Here is a 9,734-nt window from a genome sequence, read left to right as displayed (position 1 = left end):
CTTTCGACATTTGATATGTTGTCTATGTTCTATTGTGAATACAATATCAGTTTTTGAGATTTGTAAATTATTGCATTCCGTTTTTATTTACAATTTGTACTTTGTCCCAACTTTTTTGGAATCGGGGTTGTAGAAGTTATGGGTATGACTTTTCCCGAACATGGATTTCTCATAATCAAAGATGCAGTCAACCCTGCCTTTGTTCCAGGTCTCATAGGCATGAAAATTGTGAAAACATGCCAGGAGCTGGTGTTTGCTGAGTTTGACACTACACTAGGGGGTGAACTTGATTCCAACTGGAGAGAAGTTTTCCAGAAAATTCAGACAGTGCATGTAAAGGATAAAGTCTCATTTGCTAAAGTCTCTGGGAAAGATGTTATCCATGTACCAGCCTCCTCTGTAGCTACATTTATGGATAAGGGGCTCACAGCTGTAAAAGAGGATAGTCCCTTATTGATGTTAGAGCCCATGAACACACCATTACCTGAAGGTTTAGTGGTTTTACCCACCTTGGTGACATCAGAGAACCACACATGTCCAGTCCAAGTTATGAACATATCTGATGAGGATGTGTGGTTGAAGCCCAAGACAAGACTAGGAGTTTTGACTCATGTAGATAGTGTTTATACTGATGTATGTAAAGTGAAGTTTCAGAGACTCTCCACTGATACTGAGTCAGTGTCAAGAAGCAAACAGAAAAGTCTAACAGTCTACCCTTGACCAGCTGCAGATTAGTGGTAGTTCTGAACAGCAAGCAAAGTTGAAGGTTCTGATGGAGAAGTATATTACCATATTTGTCATTGAGGATGAGGATTTAGGACATACTGACAAAGTGAAGCATGAGATGCACCTTTCAGATGACATACCGGTGACACAACTATACAGATGAATTCCTCCTACACAGTACAGTGAGGTCAGGGAGCATATCAGCCAGTTACTGAAAAGGGAGCCATTCAGGAGAGCCAGTGCATATGCTTCCCCTGTAGTGCTCGTGAGGAAAGCTGATGGCAGTCTGAGGTTATGTGTTTGATTTCAGAAAACTCAAGTCAAAACAAGATGGGATGCCTTTCCATTACCAAGAATTGATGAGAGTTTTGATGCCTTGAGTGGTGCCAAGTTCTTCTCCACTATAGACCTGGCCAGTGGATACCATCAAGTGGCCATGCATGAGAGAGACAGACATAAGACAGCATTCACCACACCATTTTGTCTGAGCGGGCCACCAACATTTCAGAGACTTATGCAAGCTACTATGAGTGACCTCATTTTCCAGATACACTAGGAGTATTTGGATGACATTTTTAGTTTACTCTGAGACCTCTGAGCAGCACTTGGACAGGCTAGAAGCTGTATTCAAGAGACTAGCTGAGACTGGCCGTAAAGAAAAACTGCAGAAGTGTGCCTTTCTCCAGCAGTCAGTGAAGTTCCTGGATCATGAGGTATCAGCAGAGGATGTGGGGACAGATCCAGTGGTCCTTATGGATAACAGTCCTCTCTGTCACCTCCAGACAGCTAAATTGGGTGCCATAGAACAGCCCTGGGTGGCCCAGCTGTCAGTGTTTGATCTTGAGGTGAAGTATTGCCCTGGGTGTAGTAACGCTGCCACAGATGCCATCTCTAGGCAGGAGTTTGCAGGGAAGCCTGAACCTACATCTGACTCAGAGTTTGATTGTGTTACTCTTTGTAATTTTGTGTGAAGAGGAACAGCTTTGGAGCCAGACCTTGTTTCAAAGGGTCTTGAGTGTTATAGTGTCAGATGTGTGCTCAATAACCAGTTTCTTTTGAACAGAGTGACATACAGGGAACACCTTTGTACTCCCACATTATATACAGGAAGAGTTGGCAGACTTCCAGAAGAATGACCCCACTCAGAGTTCACGCGGTTCTGGGATCAAAATAGGAGGCCGAGCCAAAAAGACAGAGCTGTCTTGTCCAGACCAGTTAAACAGCTACTGAAACAGTAGAGTTGCATCCATAAGTGAGAAGGGCTGCTATACAGGGTTAAAACCAGCTCACCAGATGGTGAATGTTGGCAGCTACTTTTGCCTGCTTGTCTGAAAGACCAGTCCATGGGAAGTCTGCCCAACAATATGGGACATCAGGGCATCGAGTGCACTGTGAATCTACTAAGAGGTGTTTTTGAGTTGGCATGTATGATGTAGAGAAGAATTGTGAACAGTGTATCCTAACCAAGATGCCTCAGCCTAAGTTCAAATTCTACCAACATGGGCATAGACATGACACTGGAGGCTGCCTCGTTGGTCTCTGGCATGGACATACTGTGTGCATGGGCATCAAGTCAATTTATTTTTATTGCACTTTTAACAATAGACATTGTCTCAAAGTAGCTTTACAGAAAACTAAAGGCTTTAAATATACAAACTAATAATTGAATTCCTAATGAATTCATTTATCTCTAATGAGCAAGCCTGAGGTGATGGTGGCAAGAAAAAAAAAACTCCCTCAGACAACACAAGAAAGTCTGAAGTCTTGAGAGGAACAAGACTCAAATCAGAACCCACCCTCATTTGGGTGAAAAGTTTTAATCTGAAGTTGACACAGATGACACAGATGACAGTTTGCAGATGACACAAATTTCTTTTGTTCTGGAGATAATTTAAAATCATTATCTGAAAGTATTGAAATGAAATGGTTCAACTTAACTTATTTTCATCAAACCAAGACTTATCATTAAATGTAGAAAAAAACAATTTATGGTTTTTGCAAATAAAAAGGATGAAATTCCATTATCTATTAATGGAATTAATATTGAGAAAGTATCTGAGTTTAAGTTTCTAGGAGTTATAATGGATGAAAAATTGACATGGACATCTCATATGATATGTTAAACAAAAGGTGTCAAGGAATATTTTTATTTTGAACAAAGTAAAGTATGTTTTGGATTGTAAAACAATGAGAATGCTGTACTGTTCACTTGTATTGCCTTATTTTAGTTATTGTGTAGAAGTGTGGGGTAACACATACATAAGCAATATAATGCCATTGGTTTTAATGCAGAAAAGAGCAATTTGAATAATTCACAAAGTTGAGTTTAGAGAACATACCAATATTATTTATTAAGTCAGGATTATTGAAACTTAGAGATAATCGAACTGCAGACATTATTAGTAATGTTTAAAGCCAAGAACAGAATATTGCCAGAGAACATGCAGAAGTTGTTTGTGTTTACCTCAGAAGATGAAAATCACAGAAGGAGATTTGATTAAGCATCAAGTTGCTCGCACCACTTTAAAACAAATGTGTATTTCTGTTGTTGGCGTAAAACTTTGGAATTCTCAACAGAATGATTTAAAGTGTTGCACAGATATTTTTCAGTTTAAAAAAGATGTATAAAGAGAGACAAATGAGACAATATGCACATGAAATTTAGCTGGATGTTCATTTAATTTGTTATGAGCTCGTAAAATTTGACTTTTATGGGTTATATTTTGTTTTATGTTGTTGGCATCAAATGTAGATGATCATTTCTATTGTTTTGAGCTTATAAATGTTTGCTTTTATTGGTTATTTTTTCCTTTAAGTTGTTGGTATATGTAGCCAATGGTGTAGGTAATTGGAATTTACAGACCATCTAAGATTCTTTGTTTTACTAAAGGGCAGACAAAAATAAGAATTATATTCTTCTTGCTGCTCCTTTCCAATCATGAAAAGAGTCACTTTGATCTATGTATCTTGAATTATGTTCTAATTCAATACTGTATATTGTGCATTTTCATGAAAGGAATTAAAAAAAAAATCATACATCAGAAAAGGATCTGTCAGTGCAGGGATTTAAACTCTGAGCCTTCAAATTGTTATTGTAGTCTATATACACACACCCCTACCTGGGTATGTGTTCATCTTTTCCAGCCAAAGTGTTTATCAGGAATGGGGCTTGAACCCATGAAGGCATAATCTCTTGGCTCTTAAGGCCAACATCTTAACCACTTGGTCATCCTGGTCCTTGCATAGGTATGGTGTTGGAGGTCACCTTGTTGACCACCAGTAGAAGCTTGGCACTAGGGGTCACTTTGTTGATTTCCAGCAGGAGCGTGGCAACCTTGTTAACCTGAGTAACCTTGTTGCTCTCTGGTGGAAGCTCTTCCCTGGAGCTGGCCCTGTCTGCCTCGAGAGGGAGCTCTCTGGTGAAGGCCACCCTGTTAGCTTCTGGAGGGAGGTCTTCAGTGGAGGTAACCATGTTGGTTCCGGAAGGAATTTTTCAGTTGAGGCCACCATGTTGTCCTCTGGATGGAGCTCTTCAGTGGAAGCCACCCTGTCAGGTCCTGAAGGGAGCTCTTGGTGGAGCGCTTCAGTGGAGGCCGCCATGTTGGCCTCTGGAGGGAGTTCATTGGTGAAGGCCACCCACTCAGCCTCTGGAGGGAGGTCCTCAGTGGAGACCACCATGTTGACCTCTGGCATCCCCACGCATGCTGCAGCCCTCCCCCTCCCCTCAAAAAAAGCCCTTCCTGAGGGTTCAGAACAGTCACTTAATGTCATCCAACCTTGTGAAGTCTGAGGAATGAGTGCTTGGTGGTAATAAGGTAGTTGGCCCAGCAGTGTGCTGGCTCATTGATTCAGTACATCATAAACATTACCCACACCCTCTCTTGAGGCTTGGGCTTGACCAGGTTCTCGTCAATAAACTGACATTGGAGCAGGAACCTATTAGGAGGATATTCCATCCTAGGGTGCTGGGATAGCTTACTACAGTACATGTGTTGGAGGAAACATATAGTGTCATATGCCAGCATGGTGCTCCTGCTGTTGTGCTGTTCCTACTTTCCTGCTGCATCCATATCATAAGGCAAAGTATTCTGTCATTTAAATGGGGGCAGATGCAAGTGTAGGTTAAGAGTGTTTTTTATTAAAAGGGCTTCATAAAAACAGGTTAGTGTTGTAAACAAACAGTCAGCCATATGGAAGTGTGCACTGTCGAGCTGCTGGGTGTGCTGAGAGTGAGCAATGCAAAGAGTCAAGGGGGGAAAATACATGACCATCTTCTCCTTCTGGCTGCTCTCATTCTAATTGACTTTGTTTATAGGTTCTAAATTGTCCTCAGATAACCAACCAAAGATTGAGTACAAATTTGAAGAGCTTGTGTCTTTTTCAAAAGAATCAGTATCAAGAATGCACGCCACTGCAGAGAATAGTATAGTCTATGTGGACGCAAAAGGCGGCAGTGGCACATATGACGTCACACATGCAGCGCTACTGACCTGTAAATCACTGCGATCTAATAATGGCGGACAAGCTTTTAGTGATTTTTAGAACAGAATTCAGACGCAAAACAAAATATTTTTTTCAACTAATTTATCTGTGACCTTTACAACCTATTTGAGCATATCACACACAGAAACCCGAGATTTTATGATGTAATTTTTGTGAGACTAGCACTTTCAGTTTTCTGACATCTTCAGGACAGGAGTTTACACTTCTTTGCAGTTTCTCAGTAATATGACAAGCAGTAATGTGACAATCTTATTTCCTTAAAGAGAAAGAATAACAGGCTGGTGGGGGAACGACTGTTTATAGCTGCTATAATGTAAAGTGAATACAGGAACTACAGTAACCTTGCACAACTTTAAAAAATGAATAAAAAGAAAAGTACATTATATGTTTTTTAATAAATTAAATTGTAATAGTTGGCAAATCTGTGCATTATGAGAGGTATGAGAAAACACTTGGGAACATGTTATAGGAAAATAATCAATTTCAGGGTGGAAACAGTAACTCCGCTTGCACGCTTATTATTTTGCTATAACTGGACCACACGCAGTGAGTTATTCCATAGTTTTTTCAGCACACTCTCTCTGCAGTCTGTCTGATTTTGCACCGTCTCATTTCCTCATCTCCTCACAACTTGAACATAGTACTGTGTTAAACATCATCAGATTAGTAACTGTGGGTGGTAAAAGAAAGCAACTGGACTTGCTTGAAGACTCTTGAAGATGTTTCACCTCTCATCCGAAAGGCTTCTTCAGTTCTGTCTGACTAGTAGGGAGTATCTGGTATTTATCCTCTCATGGATGAAAAGCTCATCTAAGGTGTCGTTGAGTCATCCTGTTGGTGTGGGTCACTGGGGGCTGGATGTGAACGGCCTCGAGAGTCGTTAGGGTGATCAATGGAATGCTGATTCTCTCTGTCCTCTTGTGAGTCACTGAAAACAGCTGGGTTTTGGTGTGCATTCAGTTGTCTGGGAAGTGTGCCAAGGACTGCATTGTAGGTGGCTGATAAATGATGTCTTAGGCCCTGTCCACACGGCAATGGATTCAGGTGAATCTGATAAAATTGTTTATCATTTCGGCCTGGTGTCCACACGGCACCGGCGTTTTGGGTGCCCCAAAATGAAATCTTTTGAGAACGGGTTCCAGAGTGGAAAAATCTGGCAACGGCGCCGTTGCGAAGTCGTCTGGATGAGTAGAACGGATTTGTTTACGATGATGTCACAACCACAAGTGCTTCACGCCGGGTAGAAGTGTAATGAACTCGATGCGAGTTGTCAACAAATCCTATAACTTGGTTCATGAAACGCGCTTACAAAATATTTTCACTGTGAATATTTATTGTGTAATGGTGCAAAGTGAGAGAGAGAGAGAGAGAGAGAGAGAGAGAATAGCCCTTAGGGCAGAGTCAATCCTGCCAGCAAAAATAGAGAAAAAAAAGGAGTGATCTCACCTCTTCAGATGTTGGTTTAAGTCCTACAATACATTCCTCAAAAAGGGCGTAGAAGAGCAAATTAATCCATCAACGTGTAGCATTCAATTTATTCCAGACCATTAAAGACGCCGCCTTCCGCGTAGAATCATACATCATCCTCGCCGCCATATTGGATGGGGCAAAGTGGAGAATAAAGATGCCTCATTCATGTGCTGCGTTTAACTATACCAACAGGTTTGCCGTCCAAACGAGATCACATGGGATTACCTTTCACAGGTGAGACTGGAAAAATACTTTTCATTGTATTTGGTCATTATAACGTAATTTTACGAACAGATTTTTCTGACTTTGTGGCTAATATGAAGTCTCGCGCATAATAGTTTATGCGCATGCGTCTACTTCTTCTATTGTTTTGGTGTCTCCGATGGGACCGTCTTACAGCGCACCTAGAGGTGTGGCATGTGTATTGCATCATTTTCAGCAAGCGTTGCGTTGCCATATGTACCTGATATTTTACTGATCCGTTGCCCATGTGGACGCGATATTTTTTTTAAAAAATCTTGTTGCCGTTGTCGTGTGGATGTAGCCTTAGACCCCCACCTCTGTTCAGTGATGGCCGTTCCAGGTTGACAAAAATGGCTTCTTTAACTCCTCGCTCATACCAACGATCCTCTCTGGCTAAGATGCCAGAGTGATTAGTGAATAGAAAACAGTCAACACAGGGCTCAGAACATCCCTACAACGGTAGAGGGAAAAGTGAAGGAGCAGAATCACATCAAGAAAACACTTCAGAACTGCGGGTATCCCAACTGGTCTTTCCTCAAGAGCAGAAAAAGGAACAGAACGGACAAGGAGGATAACAGGAACAAACGCAAGAACATTGTCATTCCTTACATTTCTGGTCTATCTGAGAAACTCAGGAGGATCTTCTACAAACACAACATTCTGGTACATTTCAGACCCAGTAACACCCTGAAGCAGAAACTGGTCCACCCTAAGGACAGAATAGCCAGACACAAACAGGACAATTAGTGTATGCAATTCAGTGCAGTGAGGAATGCACAGACTCGTATATTGGGGAAACTAAACAACTGCTTCACAGGCGTATGGCTCAACACAGGAGAGCCAGTTCCTCAGGCCAGGACTCTGCTGTCTACCTTCATCTTAACAACACAGGACACTCATTTCAGGATTGCAACATACGCATTTTAGCCAGAGAGGATCGTTGGTATGAGCGAGGAGTTAAAGAAGCCATTTTTGTCAACCTGGAACGGCCATCACTGAACAGAGGTGGGGGTCTAAGACATAATTTATCAGCCACCTACAATGCATTCCTTGGCACACTTCCCAGACAACTGAATGCACACCAAAACCCAGCTGTTTTCAGTGACTCACAAGAGGACAGAGAGAATCAGCATTCCATTGATCACCTTAACGGGCAATCCATTGATCACCCTAACGACTCTCGAGGCCGTTCACATCCAGACCCCAGTGACCCACACCAACAGGATGACTCAACAACACCTTAGATGAGCTTTTCATCCATGAGAGGATAAATACCTGATACTCCCTACTAGTCAAACAGAACTGAAGAAGCCTTTCGGATGAGAGGTGAAACGTCTTCAAGAGTCTTCAAGCAAGTCCAGTTGCTCTCTTTTACCACCCACAGTTACTATGACCTGGATGACTGAGGCCCTGTCCACACGGCAACGGATTCAGGTGACTCCGATACAATTGCTTATCTTTTAGGCCTGGCGTCCACACGGCACCGGCGTTTTGGGTGCCCAAAACGCAATCTTTTCGAGAACAGGTTCCAGAGTGGAAAGATCTGGCAACGTTGCCATTGCGAAGTCATCTGGATGAGTAGAACGGATTTGTTTACGATGACGTCACAACCACATGACTGTGAGTGCTTCACTCCGGGTAGAAGTGTAACGAACTCGATGCGAGTTGTCAACAAATCCTATAACTTGGTTCATGAAACGCGCTTACAAAATATTTTCACTGTGAATATTTATTGTGTAATGGTGCAAAGTGAGAGAGAGAGAGAGAGAGAGAGAGAGAGAGAGAGAGACTCTGCCCTTAGGGCAGAGTCAATCCCGCCAGCAAAAATAGGGAAAAAAAGGAGCGATCTCACCTCTTCAGATGTTTGTTTTAGTCCTACAATACATTCCTCAAAAAGGGCGTAGAAGAGCAAATTAATCCATCAACGTGTAGCATTCAATTTATTCCGGACCATTAAAGACGCCGCCTTCCGCATAGAATCATACGTCATCCTTGCCGCCATATTGGATAGGTCAAAGCGGAGAATAAAGATTCATGTGCTGCGTTTAACTGTACCAACAGGTTTACCGTCCAAACGAGATCACATGGGATTACCTTTCACAGGTGAGAAACAACAAATTAATCCATCAACGTGTAGCATTCAATTTATTCCGGACCATTAAAGACGTCGCCTTCCGCGTAGAATCATACGTCATCCTCGCCGCCATATTGGATAGGTCAAAGCGGAGAATAAAAATTAGCTGCGTTTAACTGTACCAACAGGTTTGCCATCCAAACGAGATCACATGGGATTACCTTTCACAGGTGAGACTGGAAAAATACTTTTCATTGTATTTGGTCATTATAATGTAATTTTACGAACAGATTTTCCTGACTTTGTGGCTAATATGAAGTCTCGCGCATAATAGTTTATGCGCATGTGTCCTTACTTCTTCTATTGTTCTGGTGTCTCCAAAGGGACCGTCTTACAGCGCCCCTAGAGGTGTGGCATGTGTATTGCATCGTTTTCAGCAAGCGTTGCGTTGCCATATGGACCTGATATTTTACTGATCATTGCCCATTTGGACGTGATATATTTTTAAATAACATCTCGTTGCCATTGTCGTGTGGATGTAGCCTGAGAATCTTCACAGACATCATCAGATTAACATCTCATCTTCATGCAGTGTGTTGAAAGATCCTGTGTTCTGTACACAAAACACAGCTGTACATTTCTGTGACTGATGACAATCACATGTGAAACGGTGATCAAATGTGGTGCAAAGATAAAGCCATTCTGCTGGTCATGCCAG

Source organism: Neoarius graeffei, chromosome 14, assembly GCF_027579695.1.
Source record: "Neoarius graeffei isolate fNeoGra1 chromosome 14, fNeoGra1.pri, whole genome shotgun sequence".
Lineage (NCBI taxonomy): Eukaryota > Metazoa > Chordata > Actinopteri > Siluriformes > Ariidae > Neoarius > Neoarius graeffei.
This window is presented reverse-complemented; position numbering follows the sequence as displayed.